Raw genomic sequence first — 25151 nt, forward strand, 5'->3', positions numbered from 1 at the left:
TTATTAAGAACATATAAAACCATTCAAAAAACAAACTCCACAGCACCACAAACTTTAGCCTGTATAAAGGTCCACTCCTTTGACCTGGATCCTATTGTAATGCGAAAGTGCCCGCACACAGGAATGCACATGGGTTTTCACTTATCTTTGTTTCTAGTGGTCCAATTACATAAAGTGAGGAATAGGGATTCCAGGGAGGGCTCTGCATTCACTCGAATTTGCAACCTGCTGGTGTTTTTCTTATAAATTCAGTATTTGTAAAGTGCAAACTACTCACCTTAGGGGTCTCAAGGCGCTGGGGGCTGTCGTGGAAATTAAGTGAACTATTGCCTAGAGTCACATGGTGCTGAGATGATCTGCCACCTGAGCCGGGGATCGAACCCTGAGCCCTGTGCTCCAAAGTCAGCTGCTCTGGCCTGTGCACCACACCTCTCCCGAATGACACTCAGCACAGCCCATCACTGGATACATGTTCAACCCATTTCTCCAGGTAAGAGGCTTTAACTCTTTGACACAGCGAGGGGCTTCATATTTACAGAGTTTTTATTGTCTAGTACCATTTGTGATGGGAATGGTAAGTGTTGTCAAAATGAATCAGTGCTGCATTGACTCTGAACCGGAAGTTGTAGAATTAACAAACCTCAGCTGTAGCAGGGAGCGGTGTCTGTAGAATTGGAATTAATTTTAACATCAATTTCATTTAGTTTGTAAAATCATGTGTGCCATTTACGTGGTCTCTTCATGATATTTAGGTGCTAGTGGTGGCAGGCTGCTGCAAGGTGCTAGGAACTGTGAAATGTCATTACTTGATGAGGGCGCGTTACCCCAAAATACATCAACTGAGCTCCAAGTCAGAGGGATGGCCTTCTGGCTAGACTGTGCCTTTTATGGGTGGGGCTGAGACTGATTTGCATTTCATTTGCCCCAGTCTGGCACAGAGGTAGAAGCTGCACACATCTGGAGACATTACTATTGATTCAGACTGACTCAACCAGCTTCATCTATAACGTGTTTGCTGTAAGTGAATGAATGAATGAATAATGTATATTGAATTAATACACAAATGTTGTTTTGCTTATCTTCGAATTACACAAACAGCACCACCATGTGGCAGCTGTCATACGTGCAGGTGTTGGTAATTAAGTGCCAGTGCCAAGCGCAGGAAACCAGGGGCTCAAATTAAGCACTGGTATCAGTTTGTAACACGTCAAAGGTTGTTTGTGGTTGTCTTTAGAGGGTAGGTGGCCTAGAGTTTGACCTGGAATGTCTATTTATGCCAGACCTGAGGCTGATTTAATACAGTTGGTGCATTCCAGAGTATGAGCTAAAAAGCGATAACATGAAGCTATTAATTGGTTGCTTAAAACATTTCCATCCACACTTTCTGTCTGAGTGCCACCAGTGCTGGATTTGTGAAATATTAGGAGCCTATTTACAAGATGGGTTGCGTCACTCGTGCTCCACTCAAGGTGCGGCAAGAGTGATGCAACCCTTAAGTCAGATATAGGACGCCACGCAAGATCACTTTGCGTGGCCTTGAGCGTCTCCATAAATCTGGAGCAAGGCAACAGTGCAAATCTCTGCTTTGCCTCGCCCTGTCCGCGGAGTGCGCTCCATGGGCGTTGCGTGGGTGTTCCCACGCGACTCCTATGGATTTTGACGCATTCCCAGATCTATCAGAACTGGTAAACCTGGGAATGCACTAAAAAGATACGCCTTCCCAGGAGGGGTGTAACGAGGAGGAATATCTTTATATCTGCTCGTTACTTCCACTTTCTATGTGCGCTGCGTTCTGTAGCACACATAGGAAGAGACATGTGCCGCTCAGGGTTGTTTTTTTTAGGAAGGTGCCCCGTCCTGCACAAAAACAATCCTTCGTGTAATGGAGGCACCCTTGCACCCTAGTGCAAAGGGTGCCTATGTTGGTGCTAGGCTTCCAAAAGGGCTCCAGCGCAGAGGGAAAGGACAGGAGTGCGCTGTATTGCTCCTCCTCAGTAAGAAAGGACCAGTATAAACAACGTGAAGGGTGAAAATCAGAAAAGTTGATGCAACTTTCAAAATCAGAAAAGTTGATGCAACTTTCGGATTAAAAAAATATCTTTGCACAGTCCGTGGTGACATGGAATTTTGAGCGATCGGATACATAGAAGGAATAAGGGGGGTAATCAAAAATTGTTTTGCTCCCAAAAGGTGTCTTCCTGGTTGGTCCCATGCGGAGATCGAATGGAAGGATCACCTTTGCTTTGTCCCAGTGCTTTATAAAATGGGCAGGTACTGTCAGGTACTTAGTACCTGCACTTCTTTAATTTGGAAGGAATAGCACCGTCACTTCTCAGCACTGCTCCAGTACTTGTAATCGGAGTGTACTACGTTTTTTTGTTGTTGCAGTTTTATATAGCACAAACTCGACCTAAAAGTATTGGAGCTCTTTACATGAGCACCAGTTACATTACACAAGGACACATTCTTTTTTGGTAGGCACAGGGAGATTAAGTGATGTGCTCAGAATCACAGGATAGCGAGCTGAAGCCGGGACCCAAACTTGGTTCCCTACTCCAAAGTCGGCAGATCTGGCTGTTAAGCCACATTCTCGGCACAGAAGGCACTGTGGGACAAGGAGTACCTGCACTCAGGCGTGCAACGCCGATTGGACTCTAAGGGCTTTTCTGCTTCCTCCAACCCCTCTCCCCCTGCCCCCCTCCCCTTCCCCCCCTCGTGTGAGTCAGCCCCGGATGAGACAGCTTCCCGGGGCACACACACAGCCGCACACGAGTACTTCACAGGTCTTTTATTTAAAGACCTTTGCTTGTTATTGAGGCGTTGATGCCTGCCCCCACCCCCACCCCGCTTTTAAGCCCCTGCAGCTCCACTCTGCCTTTTGCTTGAAGAATCAGCCCTCCACATTTTTTTCTCAGCCCCCCCCCCCCCAAATTTGACTCTAGTTGCGCCTCTGTGGCTATGGTGCTTGCTATATTTCCATTTCAATCACCGCTTTCTCCCATGCAAGCTCCTTTTGTAATGCGCTGATAGTCACTGAAGAGGGCAGCGTCTGATGCTGCTTGGGATGCAGAAGCGAACCCCCTCCCCACACACGGAGTGTGACATATGTACTTAATGTATGTTACGGTAGCGGATGGCGCGAAGCATATGGCGCGCTGCGAGCTCAGTTGGGTTCCGAGAATGTGTGGGAGTGAGGCGTGGGCTGGCGAGTCACCTCCTCGGAGGCGGCGGAGGTGGCGTAGGGGCACGATGAACCTCATTAAAAAAGTAATCCCTGCTCCTTGATGAGGGTGTTTTACTTCACACTCACAAGCTCGGCTAAAACTATGGCAACTGAGCCGAGGTCAGCAGGTCACACGACGAGGCCGAGCCTCCACCATTCGTTTACCCTGCTCGCCGCACGAAACCTTTTCATTTTTATAATGATAAAATCTACAAAGGCTTGACCCGACCCATCATATCTAAAACATCAGTAGCACGCTGTGTTGTATTTACAAACGACTGAAGCTTTGGGGCCAATAGTCGCCACTGCAGCATCAGAAATGCATTTTTACCGCACGATCAAAAAAGCTTGCTCATTGCAGTTTTATAGTTTTAGGTAGGAACGCAGGCCATTGTTTTAGGTTGTAAAAATTAGTTTACTCCGATTAGATCGTGTGTTTTTTCTTGAATAACAACATTGATGACTGGTAACTTGCAGAAGTAGTGGCGGGAGAAGACACACGCATACTGTCACTTCCACCAATCCACTAGCACACACACTCACACCCATCCAATCAAAAGAACACACATACAGACACACCCACGCCCATCCAATCAAAAGAACACACCTGCACACCCATCCAATCAAAAGAACACACAGACACACTCACGCCCAGCCAATCCAAAGAACACACACACACATACTCAAACTCATCCCTTCACAAACACACATCTACAGACACATACCCACACCCATCTATTTACAAGCACATACACATGCTTACACCCATCCAGCACACACACACTAACCCATTCACAATGACTGAGTTGTACCACTTCAACTCACTCATTCACAACACACGTATGCACATACATTTATACATACATACATACACACACCTAAACATTCAATAAGGCACTAACCAGGCTGCAGTGGTGATGACCCATGGACTTCTCGACTCAACGCAGTTCGACTTCAGAGGCCAACATAGTACCGAACTTGCCTTGATTACAGCTTCAGAACAAGTGAGATGAACTGTCGACGTTGGAGGCAGTGCGGCATTAGTCCTATTGGACTTATCCACAGCATTCAACACGGTCAATCACCACACACTATTGGATCGTCTCACAGCTATAGGGATAACCTCTTCAATGCGTCGGACAGCTCCCGGCCGTCCGACGTCACGGTGGGCGTGTGCATCGGATGGTCACGGGCCGTCTGAACTGCGCACGCGTCAAATTCCGCCGCACCGCGGTGGAATTTGCACCACGTCGAAGAGGATAAAGGGTCTTTCCCTATCTCTACTCACATCCTTCTTGAGCAGTTTGTGGCTCTATCGCTCCACTACCTTTTCCCTACCATGCAGCGTACCACAGGGGTTGTCACTGAGTTCCACTCTTTTTACTGTTTGGCCCTGCTGGCCAAACTGATCAAATCCCATGCTTTCACGCTGGTATCCACGCCAATAATACACAAATTGTGTATAGGTAGTCAACAACTTTGCACTTTCAGGACTGTATGCTCCAAGTGGGAAAATGGATGACCTCAAACTGCTTATAAATGAATTCTAGCACAACTGAGGTCATACTTTTTGGAAAAAAATACCACTTTCTGGTCCCCTTCTTGGCCACAAGATTTGAGAACATTACCTACCCAAGTTGATAAAGTAAGGAATATTGGAGTGGTCTTTGACAATAACCTATCATTTGAGAGACAGGTCAATGCTGGTACATCAGCTTCTTTTTTCACCTTAAAACTCCTTAAAAAAAGATTTCCTTTTATTCCTCCTGAGCTTCGAAAAACAGTGATGTCTGGATTAGTACTTTCAAGGATTGACTACTGCAATTCCCTGTTAATAAATATCAGGAAGAAATCCTCGATCAAAATTAAAATTGTACTGATTGCGGCTGCTCGCCTTCTCTTAGGCATCCCTAAATGCAAATCTGCATCTTCTGCACTCAGGCACCTACACTGGCTTCCAGTTAAGAAGCGGATAGACTTTAAAGCATTGTGCATTGCTTTCAAATCCCCTCAGGGCAATGGCCCTAATGATTTCAGGAACTGTTTTCAATGGTATGTTCTGCCTAGACTGCTTGGTCCGCTGCACAACACAATCTCATTGTGCCTAAATTTAGGAAAGCCAACTGGGGTGGCAGAGGCCTTGTTGTAGGTAACACCATACAGTGGATTTCCCTCCATCGTATGCTGGAAGGGATTACCAATCTATTAGCTTTATGGAAAGCACTTGTTATGTTATGTTGTGTTATGTGACTTTTATATAGCGCACGGCTACTCCAAAGGAGTGTCCCGGCGCTTTCCACCTGCAACTCAAGTAAAAATAACACAACACAGCGGAAATGAGAAAGAAACAGAAAAGAAAACAGCAAAAACAGTCACCAGTAAAAACAGACTAGAGATTAAAAAGCCAGGTCTTCAGGCTCTTCCTGAACTGGAGCACTTAAAACATGGTTATTTAATGTCTTATTTTAGTCTCCTTCTCTACGCAGTTTACCTATCTGAGGCCAGCGCTTAGACACCTTTTGGGCAGTAGTGCTTTTTACAAATCCCTTTTTAATTTCATTTCATGACAAGACAAGCGGGTAGCAGGAGGGAGAAGCACAACAGCCCATGAAGAGTTGGAAGCCTTGGGAGGGAAAGCTGCCTCCTCTCATTGGTTAACCTGGTCAAAGATTAGGACCTTCCCTAACTTGTCCCGAAGTGGGATGGGGTAATTGAGACTGCAGATCCCACTCCGCTCTGTGACGAGTTAGGGAAGGGTGATGAGAGGTGTCACTGATTAACAGTCAGCCCTGGGCACTTTGGGGATGAATGTATGACGTTACAACGCATACTTTTACAATGCATACCTTTACAACGCATTTTTTACAACGCAACATCCATTACAACGCATTCCATTACAACGCATGCCATTACAACAAATTTTTAAAAACTACCTTTACAACGCATTCCATTACAACGCATACTACCTTTACAACGCATACCATTACAACGCATACCATTACATTGCATGTATGGAAAGTATTGGATAGTGTAGGGGTAAAAATTACTATTCTAACTCCAGGGGGTGCAACAGTAGGGTAAGTGTTGGATAGTTTAGGGGTAAAAATTACTATTCTAACTCCAGGGAGTGCAACAGTAGGGTAAGTGTTGGATGGTGTAAGGGTACTATGCGTTGTGATGGTATGCGTTGTAATGGTATGCGTTGTAATGACTGCGTTGTAATGACATGCGTTGTAGTGGTATGCATTGTAGTGTCATGCGTTGTAATGGTTGCGTTGTAATGGCATGCAATGTAATGGATGTTGCGTTGTAAAAGTTTCGTAGTAATGGTAGTGCGTTGTAAAAGTTGCGTTGTAAAGGTTGTTTCACTTTGGGGATTAAACCTGAATCGCCCAGGGCTGATTCTCTCAGTGACGTCCCCCTTGTCATGAGGGGGAGAATCCTTGTAGGCCTTTGCTGAACGGATGATGTCACTGCTCTAGGGCTGTAAGGTTTTCAGCCCGACAAGCGTTGTGTCAGGCTGCCAAGGCCTACGCATTATCACATGTAAAGCTCCTGCCTGCCTGACTCTGACATGGTGAGTGTTTGTCTGGATGATCATTTCCTCTGCCTGACAGACACTTATCATATTTTGAAAAAGAGGCAGAGGCAGAGCACCCGCGCCTCTAATAACAGACCACCTCTACACCTGGGTATGCCAAGCTATCGATCGTTGAATAAGTTTCTTTACTATTGATTTTTTGTGTTTTGTGCATTATATTCCTCCTACGTGGCCTGCACACTTGCCAAATAACCTTACATTCGAGAATTTGCCATTCAGATTTCTCCAGGAACAATCTGGGGACATATACGTCTGGAAAACCAGTTTTAAGGACAGAAAATCTGCATTAATCAGATGTGCAAATTTTGATCTTTCCGGTTATCTCACATTGAAAACAGGAAAATTCTGAGTGAGATGGTGAAACCTCACAGGGATAAACCCTTATCATGTGGTATCAGCAGTTCCCGAGGTGGTTTTACCGTGAATACCAGAATCAACGCACATCTTCTTTCCAAAGGATGAGAAGGAAGCCCCATCATTTCTGTTTCCATTCCTATACAGTTTCTTTCATTATCACCATCTTTTTAAGCTAAATCCACAATTTAACAACAGAGTACTGAGGTTACAATTCAATGATCTACTGTCTGCCAGCAGCAAAGCTTAACATAATTCATAAACACAAATGCTCAAGTGCAGCCAAAAGCCTCAGACAAGCACACATTTTCAGGCACAGAATGCAATACTGGGACACCGGCCAATTGTTGAGGAAAACTCATCATTTTAGGAGGCATGTGTTCAAATACCTAGGCACAGTCAAATATGCTAGGCACAGCAGCAAATGCCTGTGTACAAGTAGCTGATGCAGACCAATAGCCTCCTTCAGTTCTGGTATGGCCAAAATGCCCAGTGCAGTCACTGGGTGCACAGGAGTAGACTAAGGGCCTGATTATGAGTTTTGTGGTATGGGAGCGGGCCGACACACCAGCGCCCTGCTCCAAACTCGCCCTCGGATTAGAAGCTTTCTTCTGGTCTGGTGGGTGGTCCTTTGGCAGTCCCACGGCGGTGGCTGTTAGAAAGACTATGCAACAGGAGCGCCAAAACAAATTCCTGCGGACTGTGAAGTCAATACTGTGCAGGAACTGGGGGTGCATGCAAACAAGGGGGCACACCATGTGCCCCCCTGAAGGCATCCCCCGGCCCAGAGGCACCAGGGGGCCCAGTAGGGCCCCTTAGTTTTCCCACTACCACACTTTTCATGGCGGGGTCACCGCAATGAAAACTGTGGCTGTGAGGAAACTTTTAATATGATTAGCGATGCAGCAGCGGCACCACCAGCATATTGCGGCCTCAGTCCTCCACTCAACCGCAAAGGATCATGGATCTCCAGCGGGTGCAACAGTCCAAAGGTGCTCCGACAGCCAAAGTCACAATACGGCCACTACTGCGCCACCCCAGTCCATGGACTGCCAAACTCGAATTAGGTCCCAATAGCTCAGTGCAGCTGCGTAGTGCAAAGATATTGCCAAGATTACACAGTTCAGGCTCCCAATGCGCATAAATAAACCCACTGTCTCATTAAGCCTCAAAAGGCACAGAAATAGCTTCACTTGCTAGCAGTGGCCTCACTATGCGGAGACATTGACCAAAGGACCATGCTCTGGAGGCTCAACACTTCAAACAGACACTCACTGACATCACCAACTGGATGACGGCGAATTTTCTTCAACTAAATGCCGGGAAAACGGAGATTCTCCTCCTGGGCAAAAACACCTCGTCCTGGGGTGACAACTGGTGGCCGGATGTGCTAGGTTCTCCCCCTACGCCTAAGGAATGTGTCAAAAACCTGGGAGTTTGGGTGGACTCTGCTTTAAAGTTCACGCACCACACCAAAAAAGTTGCCGCCACATGCTTTGGCGTCTTGCGTAACATCAGGCCCATTCTGAAGTTCTTTGATTGCCGCACTCGCCAACTTATCGTCCAGGCGACCATTCTCTCCAGACTGGACTATGCGAGCTCCCTTCTATTGGGAGCTAATCTAGCTGAAATCACTAGATTGCAAAGAGTTCAGAATGCGGCCGCCAGGGCTCTGGTTGGTCTCCCGCGCCATTCCTCTATATCGGGAACCTTGAAGAAACTGCACTGGCTCCCGGTGGGCAAAAGGGTCCAGTTCAAAGCATTGTGCCTCGCTTTCAAAATCCTTAAAACCTCCTCCCCCCCAATGCTTCGCCCACTCCTGTCAGAGTACATCCCTAGGAGATCGCTCCGGTCAGAGGGGCAGCATCTTGCGATCATCCCCCGCACCAGACTGGCTAGAGTGGGCGGCCGCTCTTTCAGTTTCCTAGCGGCCAAGCTATGGAATAGTCTCCCTGATGCTATCCGCGGGATTCAGGATCTCCTAGTCTTCAGAAAGGCTATCAAAACACACCTCTTTCAACAATAGTTTCATCCTTAGCGTCTCCACCTCTCTGTAGTCAAGTCAAGTCAAGTCATAACATTTATATAGCGCACTACATACCCAGAGGGTTTCAAGGCGCTTAGGAAGGGGAAGAGGATTATTTGTCAAATATCCACGTTTTAAGCTGCTTTCTGAACGCTAGGTGATTCTGGGTGAGGCGAAGGTAAGCGGGGAGTGAGTTCCATGTTTTGGCAGCCAGGTATGAGAAGGATCTGCCTCCCATGGTGGTCTTGTTGATGCGAGGTACAGTGGCGAAGGCTTGGCTGGAAGAGCGAAGTTGGCGGGCGGGGGTGTAGAAGGACAGACGAGAGTTGAGGCAATCTGGTCCGATGTCGTAGAGTGATTTGTGTGCGTGGGTAAGCAGTCGGAAAGTAATCCTCTTATTGATGGGTAGCCAGTGGAGGTCTTTAAGGTGACCAGAGATGTGTTCGTTGCGTGGGATGTCTAATATGAGCCTGGCTGAGGCATTTTGGATTCGTTGTAGTTTCTTCTGGAGTTTAGCGGTGGTACCTGCGTAGAGGGTGTTTCCGTAGCCCAGTCGGCTCGTGACTAGAGCGTGGGTGACTGTTTTCCTTGTTTCGGAGGGGATCCAGCGAAATGTTTTTCTGAGCATGCGAAGAATGTTAAAGCAGGAAGAGGATACGGCGCTGACTTGTTTGTTCATTGAGAGTGAAGAATCCAGGATGACGCCAAGGTTCCGTGCGTGGTCTGTCGGGATGGGTGCATTTCCGAGGGCTTCCGGCCACCAGGAGTCGTCCCATGCAGAGGGGGATTTACCTAAGATGAGAACTTCTGTTTTGTCTGAGTTCAGTTTCAGACGGCTTTGTTTCATCCATTCGGCGACTTCTTTCATTCCTTCGTGTAGGTTAGTTTTGGCGGTGCTGGGGTCCTTGGTGAGAGATAGGATCAGTTGAGTGTCATCCGCGTAAGAGATGATGTTGAGGTTGTGTTGGCGGGCTATGGCCGCGAGGGGGCTCATGTATACGTTGAAGAGGGTGGGACTGAGTGAGGATCCTTGTGGTACGCCGCAGATGATTTCAGAGGCCTCGGACTTGAATGAAGGAAGGCGGACTCTCTGGGTTCTTCCGGAGAGGAACGAGGTGATCCATTCCAGTGCCTTTCCTTGGATTCCGATGTTTCTGAGGCGTTGTAAAAGGGTGCTGTGGCAGACTGTGTCGAAGGCTGCAGAGAGGTCGAGGAGGATGAGGGCGACTGTGTCTCCATTGTCCAGTAGAGTTCGAATGTCGTCTGTTGCTGCGATGAGGGCGGTCTCACTGTCCTTCCGCAGCGCCGGGACGCCCCTTTGCTGAGGCAGCCGTGCGCTATACAAATCACCATAGCATAGCATAGCATAGCACAGTGAAGATGGGGATGGACCCATTTTAGGAAAGGTGCTTGTTGTAGTTATGTTATTAAAGGAATGTAGAACTGGAGTTCCCGCCCCTGACGGTTCTGGGTAGGACAGTTGCTGGGAGGTAAGATGCAGGGGTGGATGTTCGGCGTGGATCTCCCCAGGTTGAATAAATTGTGTCTTGTAAATTGTGTCTTGTAAAGCGCACTGCTACCCGCACCGCAGGCCTCGTAGCGCTATAGACCGCTGGGGAACCCGTCCTGGCTTTCCCTGTGAGATAGTCCCTCCTGGGGGTCTCCAAGGTGAAACCAGGCATCCCCGGCGTTTGTGTGGGGCCGTTGTGGAGATGAGGCAAGCTAATGCCCAGAGTTGCCGAGTGTGATCCCTGGTCGGAGTAGGCACCGATGCGAGAATTATCAGTCCGCTGATCCTGGTCCAAGACCCTGCCGCGTCGGGAATCGAACCCTGGTCCCGGGCCGTTCTCTGCTCTCGGGTCTGCCGCCTCTAACCAGTGAGCCACACCTCTCCACTTGGACTTATCCGAGTCAGTATTTGTAAACAAAGCAGTGTTGCACGTTCATTTGGCTAAAAAAGCTAAATTCCACTGATTGGGTGCACAAAAGCATTTTCAGACAGAAAGGTTTATTGGGACCACAGATCAATGCATTCGAAAATACAATAAATTCGGCTCTTGTGAATATGTGTTCTTACCACATCTAATGACATCTTCCTGGGTTATGCATGCTCTTGCTCTGGCCATGACAAAAGGCAGTTCAGTCTAATTACAATGTCTTCACTTTAAAAAAAACAAAAAAACTAACTTTTTTTGTCTTCTTTGTGTATACACTTATGATCTAAGCTAGAATGCGACATGGCAGATGGAAGTCGGTATTTCTACTCTGATCCTGTAGTTTTGCTGTTTTATCAAAAATGTAGCTATCATATTAAACAGCTGCTGTCTATCTGGCATAATGCCATAATGGATCACAGAGCATTACATGGTAAGGGTAGGTGCTTTAGCTGAAAAATTACCACCTTCCTGTGGTTTCTGATCTCTAATATCAGTGTTGAAACACTGCTGATTGAGAAACCTTGTATTTCTTACCTTCTCACATGCAACAAGATAGACAAAGGAGATAATATGATTATGATAAATTGCCGCATTCGGTACATGGCCCCACATTTAGTAATGTTTGGCCAATTTATGAAGTTTTAAAAACTTATCTTTCACTTATTTGGCAAATGTTGAAACATAGTGAGTGAAAGGCCCTGCAAGAAGTAGGTAGAATCCTCTTATTAAATATTTTTTTTTATCCAGAAAATTCTGCTTCAATATCTTTTGTTGCAGGAAATTTCACCTTCTGCTGAAGTTGTGTGATATTGACACACTTGCAACTTTACAAAGTTGCAAGTTATCCGGGGGTGGAAGTCTTACTGGGGTTTGGAGTCTGGCTGTTCTTGTCTTTAGGGAGCACTATGACCTTTGATTCATGCTGATGACACTTGCATGCTCAAAAGGATAACAGATCAACTCTCGGAATAGGACCATGGGTTAGGAGGAAGAACCAGAGAAGGGTCAATTGGAAACGCTACAACAGGTTTCTCAGGGATCAACTTCTTCGGAAGGCGAATGTCTAACACTTAATGACACTGACAAGTGCTAGTTGGGAGTGGTTTTGAATTTTCTCACGGCAGTGGTCAGAGGCCGCCTTAAAAAGAGGGAATGAGTTCTTATGGCACTTCGGGTGGGTCTAAGGAAGTAGAAGCCAAGCATAAGCTAGATATATCACCCAAAGTGATGAGCACAGGGCTGAAAATAAGAGCTCGAGGAATTAAATAAAGCAAAGCTGCCACTGGTGGGAAGATATATTAAGAAACAATAATAAAGCAGTGGACAGCATCAACATTGAACATTTCAGCAGGCAATGTCGTTTATAATGATAGTACATGATTCAATGCGAAGAAGAGTAGAGAGGGAGGGAGATAATGAGAAGGAATTCTAACTTTACTTTCAGCAATTATATGCAGTCAATATTTTAAAGATGGGAAAAGTCAGCAAGTGAGGCTGAGCTAGCTTACAGCCGCCAAGCCGACCACATAGAAGAATAAACCGTGAAAGAAGAGGTCATAAGAACAATTAAGAGCCAACGATTGTTTAGGACAAGTGATCCAGGCTGTTTCGCGGAAACCATACTGACCACTCTTGTGCAGTTGTCTCTCACCTGTACATATATTCTGTAAACAATCCATGACCAGTCTAGGGAAGCAGATGTTGTCATCTGTTACCTTCCAGAAAAGTCTTCCCTGCAGCATCATTCCCTTTATGGGGCTCTATGGTCCCCTGGATGGCATTTCAAAAACATGGGCTGTCTGTGTCTTCCTTAGTGAGTGGTAAAAATATTTGATGTTGAAAACATATATGTTAAAGTAGTCTCATTCCTCTAAACTACATATTTCCTTAAAAGCTACTTAAAATCTCAAGTGATCCATGTGATAGCGAGGGAAGCAGCACTCTGAATCGTTAGATTTGTGTTGACACTACCCTTGACTTGTGCCGGGGCCAAGAGTGAGATCTAGCGGCACTTAAAAACCACGATCTCCAACTTGGAAGGCAACCTATATAAACCATGCGCTTCGGGCTCTCGGTGCTTTGTATTTAGACCTAAGTAGGCATTGTCACAGAGGCATTACGAAGCCCTGAAGGATACAGAGGAATTTCAATAGACAAATTAGGTTGGTGTATAGCAGTTGTTTACTAATCCAGTACAAATGCGTGCAAATTATTCCACATTGTTCTACTGATAGAATATTTTTGCATTATCATTCCAAGTGTGATTCAGTTTGAAAGATCTTCGAATTATATGCACTATATCTTGAAGTGTGAATAGATAGATTACAATACAAAACGAGCATGCTTCTTATAAGGAGCACTAATCAGTGTGAGACAAGGATAAGTCAGGCAAGTGTCGGATGGGGAGTTGAGAATAATGCCTATCATGCAACAGATTCTCTTTCTTAAGTACATTTATTTAATGGTAGATGTGAAGAGTGGAAGCCAAAACCTCTCATAGGGAGTTTAAACTTGAAAAACAAATCACCAAGCTAGTGATAAGTGGTACTCAGTAAGAGAAAGGGACTCCAAATCTTTGCTAGAAACTAACTTTAAAATAAGTTTTGGGTTTGCTTTCACAAGTGAACGTGTAATGTACCTCCTTCATTACCTTAAGTTCTTATTTTAGTTTGCTGTTTGTTCACAAACCTCTTCCCATTGCAGTCACAGTGTATGCCACTCCATAAATACGCTGGACTGGTGATGACGAGGAATCATGGGTCCATGCTGTCTCTTCAACACTGTGTTCTAAGCTAATCTGACATCACTTTACACCTCCATTATTCAAAACTATTTACCACAATTTCCTAGAGTTCCTAATCAGACTCCTAATCAGACTCTTTAATGGCTTTGCCTCCTCAGTTATCGTTACACCCTTGTAGAACACTTTTAGTAAATTACTGACTGTGAGGTTAGTTAAGACCCCAGTTAATCTTTTCTGAGAAGTTAATCTTCTCTGAACAAGTGGAATTTTATATTAAAGGGTACATTTGGGATAAAATAAAAAAAGGTGCTACATATCAATAATGCGAGAAAAGTGTAATGGAGGCAATTATTCTATCTCTGTTTGTGGAAAAGACCTTCAACAGGGTGAACTGGGTTTCTTTGAAGGGGGTCCTGTAAGTGAGGGGCTCCGGCATGGAGATCATATACATGCTATTAGCAGGATATGGCAACCGTTGAGTGATATGAGTAAATGGATGGGAAGCCATGTGCGTATCAATGTGTTGGGTCCATTCTGCCTCTTTGACACAGCAGAAAGAAGAACTGTGTTCTAAGCTTATCTGACACCACTTTACAGCTCCATTGTTCAAAACTATTTACCACTATTTCCCAGAATTCCTAATCAGACTCTTTAATGGCTCTGCCTCCTCAGTTACAGTTACACCCTCAGTGAACACTGATGTAACATTTTTTAGTAAGTTGCTGACTGTGAGGCTAGTTAGACCCCAGTTAATCTTCTCTGACCAAGCGGGGTTTTATATAAAAAGGTAAATTGGGGATTATACTAAAACATTCTGCATAGCAACGATGCAGAGAAAAGCATAAGGGAGGCAGTTATTCTATCTTTACATGTGGAAAAGGCCTTCAACAGGGTGAATTTATTTCCTTTGAAGGGAGTCCTGGAAGTGAGGGGCTCCGGCACAGAGATCATAAACAGGCTATAAGCAAGTTATGCCAACCCTTGAGTGTTATGAGTAAATGGATGGCAACATATGTGTGTATCAATGTGTTGAGGCCCAAGGCAAGGCTGCTACTTGTTGTCCCTATTTTGTTGTCCGGTAGTTTGAGTTGCTGGCACAACCCATCAGGAATCAGTTGCCGATTCAGGGGGGCAAAAGAGGGAAAGAAGTCTTCAACTGTTGATGCTGTCAGACAACATTCTTATCTTTCTCACTAGCTCTTAATCCTGGCATTTCAAGAGGAGCTGTTGCTTTTCCAAGGTGAATGAAGATGAATATAGAAGTAGTAAACCTCATGTTTCTCCTTAGGAAGGTGGTGGAGCTCTGGGGGCAACCCTGTTCAGATGAAGCAACCCCTCCATTAAATATCTTTGAGTTTGATTGACACCCAATATTGGTGCTGACTATCCCACCCAATTAAGGATTTTAGTTCCGATCCAGAGGTGGCAAAACTCCTCCATTTTTATTAGATGAAGGAGATAAAGACAGCTATAATGGTGATTCTTCCAAGAGCCCTGTTCTTTTGCCAGGCATTGCCTATACCTATATCTGCAGATCTTACATAATTTACAGCAGCCTAACTCAACTTTTATATCGCTAGGGAAGTGGCTTGGAGTTGGTTAACACTGGAAGTCCAGCACCCATAGGGAAGGTTGTATGACGTTTCAACGCATGCTTTTACAACGCATGCCATTACGCCGCAACTTTTACAACGCAAGTCGTTACAACGACTTGCGTTGGGGGGCGCTGGATAGTGAATAGTTTAATATACTATTCCAACTCCAGTCCCCGTGGATAGTAGGGAAGGTGTTGGATAGTAATTAAACTATTGCCTATCCTAGAGCGCCCTCCAGCGCAATTCGTTGTAATGACTTGCGTTGTAAAAGTTGCGTCGTAATGGTAGTATGTTGTAAAAGTTGCGTTGTAACGGATGTTTCCCATAGGGAAGGTTTGGGTGTTTGCGATTTTTAACTCTTAATAATAGACAGCACACTTCTCTTTTTTGTGGACTAGGTAGAGGGACCACCAAGCACCCCAAACCTTCAAGGAAGCCTGTGTACAGGGAACTATGGAATTCTCCCACAGGCGGTAACCTGTCTGTGTGTGTGCAATGAAACACTGGTGATGCACAATGCCCTTTCTATAACTATTGTTGGACTGGAGTTAGAATAGTTTATTTACCAGCCTAATATATGTATTTTTCTTAAGGCTTTTTTTAGCATTGGTTTAAAAAAGTAAATGTGACCCCACTAAGCATGGGCGGAAAATCCGTTTCGCTCGCGGATTTTGCGGATTTTCGGGAAATTCGCAATCCGCGAGATTCGCGAATCTCCCGCAAAATCCGCAAATCCGCGAGCAGCGGATTTTTCTCGCACTGCTCGCACTGTTCGCGTGAGTTCGCGGCTTCCCAGTACAACTTCGCGCCCCGCGAATAAGTGCTAAATTGCAGAAATACGATCTTAGCAAAACTGAAACTACTTACCAGGTTCAAAAGTTCAGGCTCATCATTAGTAGCCATTTCCTGTAGTGCTTCCTGAGGGGCCCCTCCAGAGTTCAGTTGCCAGTTGCAACTATTATGTGACCCGGCTCTGAACCTCAGAATAGTTACACATATGCCACAAAGGTCCTGAATTACAGCTAAGGGAGACAAGCAGGAGCCAGGCTGGAAGTTAAAATCCATTAATCAGCCCCTAATTCATTATTGTCAGTTGGGGCAGGGCAGGTGTTGTAACTAATTTTGCAACAATGAAAGCACTTAGCAAGTGCAAAAGATCACTAATCAGGGCGCACTAAGGAAGCAGGTGCCAGCTAAAAAAATATTCTGTGACACATTAATCAGCCCCAAATTAATTCAGGTCACTTGAGGCAGGGAAGGTGTGCTTTGCTTTGCCGAAAATAATGTACACTGGACAACCAGAGGGTGTGGTGATGAAACAGAGGGTGGCATGGGTGGGCCAGAGGGTGGCATGAGTAGTCAGAGAGTGGCAGTGGTGACAGAGAGTGGCAGTGATGAAGAAGAGTGTCCCAAACAGGCTGGACACGTAGAAACAACAAGTTCGCAAAACTTGCGACCCGACAGGTAAGTTCGCAAATTGCGAAATTGTAAAAACCCTCGCGAACTGGCAGAAACACGGGCGAACACAAAAAAAAGAAAATCCGCAAATTCGCGGGAATTCGCGGATTTTGCGGATTGCGAGTTTGCAAATCCGCAAAATTTGCGAACGCGAGATTCGCAAAATTCGCCCATGCTTAGACCCCACTAACAAAATGTAGGTATTTTTCCGATGTTTGTATGATTGTGTTTATAGTAGTGTTGAATAAATGTTATTTTTCATGTTTTACTTTGGATTTGTGTTTCCCTTTTTATTTATGTATTAATAATTTTGCATTGAGATTTTTACAGCCACATTTTACGGATTTTAGATTAGGAATAAACATAAACTGTACAGCGCATCTGGACAGATACATTAACAATTCATAGGACCTGCAACATGTTATTTCACAAGTCAATCCAAACCCAAATAGGCCCACCATTACATTTTATTATCTTATGTTTCTGGGGAAATATCCTTGCCACATAAATTGGTTATTTCATTTTTTCACTCTATTTCATCTCTGAATGCCAGGCCACAACACCAGATGGGGTGGCAGAGTTCCAGGCTCTTGCTATATCTCTATACCCAGTCCAACCAGTAGGTGTTTCCTTCTGCTGTTGCCAGCCTCTTTCATCATACCCAGAATCGTGTGTGGGGGATGACGACTGCATAAATATTTGTATGTTGATATACAAATTATGTGTTTAAAGGCATTATATTTTCTTACTCTTTGTAAATTGGGTTTTGCTTTTTCAAATTATTTGTAAAAGTTTTTTTAATGTATATTATTTGTCTTAAGGTATTTTAAAAATACATTTTAAATGATTTATTAATTGTAAAGTTTATTTTTAATTTGTTTGGAATTAATAATTGTATATATCTGTCCATATTTATTGTTTAATATATAGTAAAATACAGTTTATTGAACTTGTATGCCACACTACAATAACTATAATTCACGCGGTTGCCATGCACTGCTTGTACCCTTTCATATTATATGACTCATACCATAAAAAATTGTAGCATCTACATCAACACTTATGACATCGAACAGCACATAATTTGTGAGAACACAGTGCATGGTAGAGTCGCGGGTTTTAATTAATAGTATGTGGCTAATGAGTTCATTACACTGTGTAAAGGAGGTGTGCAAATGATATTAATTTGAACGTGTTGCGTAAATTATAAAATAAAGGTATACGTATAACTTTACAATTTGAAATTTTTGAACACTTTAAATTTCCCTTGTATATAAAGAATGAAGAAAGTTGTAGTAATTTAAAGATGGTGCCAAAATTATAAGTTCAAGGTATAACTTTGGAATTTCTAATGTTTGTGCATTGTAAGTTTGGTTTGTTTCAAACAGATCAACACAGTTTTTCTAACTATAAAAAAGGTTTAATCTTTAGTCGTTGAATTTTAATGTTAAAAAAAATGTGTTTGATATTGTAGAGTCCAGTGTTGTGAAGCAGAGGCTCACTAAGTGCAGTGTCATACAATAGAGTGGAAGAGCATGTCGACCAGTGTAATGTCATAAGTGTACTGTCATAGAGTGCAGGAGGGTGGAGTGGAGTGTGATACAGTGGAGTGGTGTACAGTAGAATAGCAATCAGTGAAGTGGCATAGAGAGGAGTGGCATAGAGTGAGTGGGGTAGAGTGGAGTGGCTTAGAGTGGAGTGTACATTGGAATAGCGTAGAGTAGAGAGGTGTGCAGTGGTGTAAAGTGAAATAGCATATAGTGGAGTGGTGTAGAGTGGAGTGGTGTGCAGTTGAGTGGCATAGAGTGGAATAGCATAAAGTGGAGTGGCGTAGAGTGGAGTTATATACAGTGGAATAGATTACAGTTGAGTAGCATAGAGTGTAGTGGCGTCCAGTGTAATGGTGTACAGTGGAGTGGTGTAGACTAGAGTGGCATAGAACAGGGTGGCATAAAGCAGCATAGTGTAGAACATAGTAGTGTAGAGTGGAGTGATGTAGAGTGAAGTGGCGTAGAGTGAAGTGGCGTATAGTGGTGTACAGTGGAATAGTATACAGTGGAGTGGTGTAGACTGGAGTAGCATAGAGTGGAATAGCAAAGAGTGGAGTGGCACACAGTGGGAGTGCACACAGTGGAATAGCATAGAGCGGCGTGGCATGGAGTGGTGCACAGTGCAGTGGCATAGACTGGAGTGGCGAAGGCTGGAGTGGCATAGAGTGGTATAGCATAGAGTGTTGTGGAGTGGGGTAAAGTGGAGTGGGGTAGAGTGTAATGGTGTACAGTGTAATGTTGTAGAGTGCAGTGGTATAGAGTGGAATAGCGATGAATTTAGTGGCATAAAGTGGAATGCCATGGAGTGGAGTGGCATACAGTGGAGTAGCATATAGTGGAATAGTGTTGAGTGGAGTGGCATAGAGTGGCGTGGCATACAGTGGAATTGCGTAGAGTCGAGTGGCATTTAGAGGAGTGCCGTAGAGTGGAATGGCACACAGTGAGTGGCATCGACTGGAGTGGTGAAGACTGGTGTGGCTTTGAGTTCAGTAGCGTACAGTGGAATAGCGCAGAGTGGAGTGTTGTACAGTGGATGTGGGTAGAGTGGAGTGGGGTAGAGTGTGATAGCTTACAGTGTAATAGTGTACAGTGGAGTGGCATAGAGTGCAGTGGCATACAGTGAATTGGCGTAGAGTGGATAGCATAGGGTTTAGTGGAGTAGAGTGGAGTGCCGTAGAGTGGAGTGAGATACAGTAGAGTAGCATACAGTGGAATGGTGTAGAGTGAAATAGCGTAGAGTGGAGTGGTGTACAATGGAGTGGCATAGAACTGTGTAGAGTGGAGCGGTGTAGAGTGGAAAGCTTAGAGTAGAGTGGCATACATTGGAGGGGCATAGACTAGGGTGACGTAGAGAAGAGTGGTGTACAGTGTAATAGCATAAAGTCAATTGTCATATAGTGCAGTGGTTTATAGTGGAGTGGTGTAAAGTGGAGGGACTCAGAGTGGAATGGCATACAGCAGAACAGCATGCAATAGAGTGGCGTAGGCTGGAGTGGCATAGAGTGGAGTGGCATAGAGTGGAATAGTGTAAAGTGTAGTGGGGTAGAGTGTAGTTGGGAATAGTGGAATAGCCTACAGTGGAGCATCATAGGCTGGAATAGGATAGAGTGGAAAGGTGTAAAGCGGAGGTGCATACAGTGGAATAACGTCCAGTAGAGAGGCGTGGAGTGGATTGGCATAGAGTGGAATAGGAATGGTGTAGAGTGGAGTGACATAGAATGGAGTGTGGTACAAGGAGTGGCATACAGCGGGATAGCATAGAGTGGAGTGCTATAGAGTGGAATAGATTACAGTAAAGTGGCTAACAGTGGACTGTTGTACAGTGGAATAGCATAGAGTGGAGTGAGGTACTGTGTAGTGGCATACAGTGCAGAGTGGAGTGGCAGAGTGGAGAGGTGCATAGTGTAATAGCATACAGTGGAGTTGCATAGAGAGGAGTGTAGAGTGGAGTGGCATAGAGTGGAATAGAGTAGAGTAGAGTGGCATAGAGTGGAGTTGCGTACAGTGAAATAGCATAGAGTGAAGTAGCATAGAGTGTAGTGCAGTACTGTGGAGTTGCTTAGACTGGAGTGGCTTAGAGTGGAATAGTATAAAGTGGAGTAAGTTGTATACAGTAAATTAGCTTAAAGTGGAATCGGATTTACTGGAGTGGCATAGAGTGGAATAGCATAGAGTGGAATGGTATATAGTAGAGTTGCGTACTGTGGATTAGCGTACAGTAGAACAGCGTACAGTGGAGTGGTGTACGCGGGAGTGGCAGAGAGTAGAGTGACATACAGTGGAATATCGAAGAGTGGAGTGGCATAGAGTGGAGTTGCGTAGTGCGGAATAGCATAGAGTGGAGTGGCGTATTGTGATTTCATATAGAATGGGGTTCTGTAAAGTGAAGTGGTGTAGAGTGGAGGAGAATACAGTAGAGAGGCGTACAGTGTAGTGGCATAGAGTAGAGTGGAGTGGAGTGGCATAGAGTTGATTGGCGTAGAGTGGAGTAGGAAAGAGTAGAGTGGAGTGACATAGAGCGGAGTGGCATACAGTGAAGTAGCGTGTCGTACAGTACAGTGAAGTGCCGTAGAGTGTAGTGGCGTCTCTGCCTTTACAAAAGTGAAAGGCAGACAAGTTGTTTCAACACACTTTGTCAATGTTTTGGGTTAGTGCCTTATATATGGGTAAGTAGTAGGTTACATTGTTGTTTCCTACCTATTACCATTATAATAAAGGGTTAGAAGGTAGGGAAATATATTTATATTTTTATATACATATTTTTAAATGTTTGTGGACTACCGCGCTTGTATCTAGAAAGTGCAGTGGTAGTTACAGAAAATAGAAAAGAAAAAACATTACAAATACACTGTAGTACACTATATTAGTGAAATATAGTGTACTACAGTGTATTTATATATTTTTTAAAACAAATTCATTAAATAGCGTTGTAATATTCAGTATTACCACAGTACTCCGTAGACTTTTTGTTAAAAAAAATTGATAATGCTCTGTAGTACATTATATTTGTGAAGTGTAGTACAGTGTATTTTTGTATATTTTGTTTTATTTTCTTTTGGTGCTGCAGTACTTCCTAGGTAGTACTGCTGTCCTCAGTGACATTTTTATAAATATATAGAAACGTAAAAATAATTCACCACTTTAGTAAAGTGGTGATAGGTAGGGAAAAATATAAAACCTACGACTTACCTAGATCTAAGTCACTAACAATGAACACAGCATTAGTGACGTGCCTAATCCTGCCTGGTTGCCTTTACCTTTTGTAAAGTCAGTCATTAGCCAATCAATATTGCATTGTCATCACCATGCACTGTGGTAGTTTTCCAAACTTTTGCAAAACTATAGTGGTCTACCGCAATGTGATCTATCACTAAGTTTAGTGCCTTATAACTCCACAACAGCTGAATGTATTTCCATGAAACTCATAAAAGGTCCTTTCCACACCATGTTTATTCAAGCCAAATGTCATGGAAATACCTTCAGCCGTTTTGGCACTACGTCTCTCTCAAAAGTACAAAAAAGTAAATTGAAATGCATTGGAGACAAAAATGCTTTTGGGGCCCTCCTTTTTTCATGGCACCCCCCTTGATGAATCACAGCAAAACTTTACATTGTCCATCAATGCAAAAAAGCAATAGGTCTGCAAAGTTTAGTGAAGATTCGCCAAACGGGGGCAAAGTTATTAGCGAGCACAAAATCAGAGGAATTCCTTTCTCTGGGAATCCTAACTTTAATTACAGAGTGGCTACCACCACGCTGAAAAATATTTACTTACCTTTGTTATATATTAAGTAATATTTTGGTCCACAATATTTTTGCTTCAACATTCTTGTACTACACATTGTAAGTATAGATTGAAATGTTTACCACAATTGTTTTCCTCAAAATCTTTACAATATTCTTTGCAGTCAATATTCTGCCATGGAAGCTTGCAGCTAAGATGGGCTGGGGAGATTTCTTTTTTTTATTTTTTTATTTTTATTAGGACATCAAAACATAAAAATAAGAACAATATAACAAATATACACATAAAGAAAAACTATGTCTGATGCCCCAATTTTACATGATACTTTTACCCCCCTCCCCCATCCCAGGTGGATCCCCGCTTCTAGAAAGAAAGCAAAACTAGACACAGAAAGTTTTACACCACAATAAACACGATCATGAGGATATTTCCTATCGTACTATCGGCTAATCCTTACTTAGCCATTTGGTTAGGGAATTCCTAATTTTTTCCCCTTTTGCCCTTGCCCACCTGTGTGGAAATTAGCAAAATTAATGTACCTAAGCGGCGTTCATTTGCCTTTTCCCATTCCCCTCCCTGTAAGCACCATGAATACCGTGAAATATTGACCGCATCATTCCGCCAGTAAAAGCCCGTGCCCATATGTACATGACAGCCATTTTAGGCACCATGGCCTTTTTGCCCGCTCATTGGAATCCCCGGCTTCCCTCCTGCGCGTATTTGAACACCCCCCCCTCTCACATGCATAGACCATAAAACCCTCTCCCTCTGCGCGACCCTGCTCTGAAAAGCAACCCTCCTGCTTGACCCACGCAAACCCCCCATTTCCTCTCGAAGAAGCATCCTTCGCCTCAGCTGACATAACCCCCCCCCAGCTGTACCTGACTGCCCCCGTTCTCTCATGTACGGGTCATAAGACCTCTCTCTCTGTGCGACTCTGTCCCTGGGCATCACACCTCGTGCCTGACCATCACCTCCCTTCTTCCTATGAATACCCCTCCCTTGATGACCTCTCCACTGAGCCCGATTGTCCGCACAGACCACTGGTCATCTCTTTCGCCTGAAGATACCGTTCATTGCCCACCACTGTATGCACTCGTCCCTCTTCAAAAGAGCTACTATTGATCATGACCTCCCCACCCCTCCGAGAATCGATCAGGCGCACACATTCCAGAGAAATCAGCGGAACACTCAGCTGAGCAATAGCCCCCTCCCATTGTATGGTGTGAGGACCTGTACTGTAGCCACGTGTTGGATTGCGCTAGAACGGGGAGGGGTCGGGATGTCTTTTCCTTGCTTCACAATGTTATTATTGTAATAAGGAATGTTAGTGATGTATAAAAGGCGATGTCTCAGAGAACTTGTTAGAGCACCTCCCGAAAGACACTGTGTTTCGTGTCCGAAATGACAGGCTCTCCTCATGAGAAATAAAAACTCTGTTCTTGTGTTCCTGCTTCCAGCGCCCGTCTCTTTATTTGGTAACTATTCAGAATGGGAACTAAGAGGCGTCTTGCGCCAGCAGCCTGGGCATCGGTAGTAAATTGGGCTGACTTTCCACAATTGGCGCCCCAAACGCGGGGCCCATCAGCGACATAAGGTCCAGTAAGAGAGGTCCAGACGATGGGGGTGAACATCTAAACGATCGGAGTATACCTGCCTTAAGAGGACCCTCGTCCGGCTGCTGATTGAATGAACTTCACCGATTCCGAACGGACCTCTCTCGAGTGACCTACTGTCCTGACTGGGATCCCACAGGACTGCTGCGGTAAAATCATGGAGTAAGAGAACGATCGGGCGCTGGAAAGGGGAAGACGAAGAACTGTCCATATGGTCCGGTCCGGGTAAGGTTAAGTAGGAGACGCCTGTTACGTCTAATTGGTAGGATGGCTTTATCCATCTGATTGATTGATTGATTGTTTGTATTGGAATCGGTATTTAAATACTGATATTGTTCATTGATTGGTTGCTCTGTTGTTCTTGGAGATTCGCTGTCTGCAAACAGGGAAAGAACACGTTCTCTCTTTGCAGGTAGCGAAAGGGTAGGTAACGCAAACCTTTAACACGTCGTACCTACTTATTCTCCCCATTGATTGATTGTGGCCCGAACTGTTGTTCGCGGATTGTTCTCTGGAGATTCTCTGCCTGCAAACGGGGAAGAACAGGTTCTCTCTTTGCAGGTAGCGAAAGGGTAGGTAACGCAAACCTTTAACACGTCGTACCTACTCATTCTCCCCATTGATTGTTTGACTGACCAAACATTGATTGTTCGATATTGGTTCTTTTTGAGGTATTCACCGCCTGCAAATAACGAAGAATAGAAATATTCTGTCTAGTCTTTGCCCGCCGTGATAAGATAGGTAGTGCAGACTTTTGTCCCCGTTGTAATCCGTCATGCCTATCTTCTCCCCACTGATTGGTAAACTAGTTCCACCCGGACCATTTATTGGAGGTAGATCATCCGGTTCAACCGGAGGGTATCCCTGATAAAAGGACATATAAAATATGATGTGATCACCGAATCCTGTTAACAGAAACTTTAGCATGAAACACACACTAGAAAAGGAAAGAAAAGAAGTCGAGCTAAGCCAGTAGCCCGCTGATGAGTTTCCGACTTCACTAAAAATAAGAAAACGTTAGAAATAGTCCGTAATAAGAATTATAAAATGGCGAAAGAAGCCAAGCTTGACGCCAAGACAGCCACAAGGTAGCTAGGCCCCGCCGCCCCCTCGCTATCCAAAGCATGTCTGTCCCACCGCCCGCCACGCCCAAATAACGGTAACATGAAATAGATATTTATCAGCAGATACCTACCCCCATTCCGGAAGCTCCCGAAGTGCAACAGGTCCGCGGTTACGCCCATCCGGAAGGCGAGGCCTCAGCGCGTGTAGAGCAGGGCTCGGCTGGCCGCCATCGGAAGGG

The sequence above is a fragment of the Lissotriton vulgaris genome, chromosome 4_1 (genome assembly GCF_964263255.1).
Source record: "Lissotriton vulgaris chromosome 4_1, aLisVul1.2, whole genome shotgun sequence".
NCBI classification, from domain to species: domain Eukaryota; kingdom Metazoa; phylum Chordata; class Amphibia; order Caudata; family Salamandridae; genus Lissotriton; species Lissotriton vulgaris.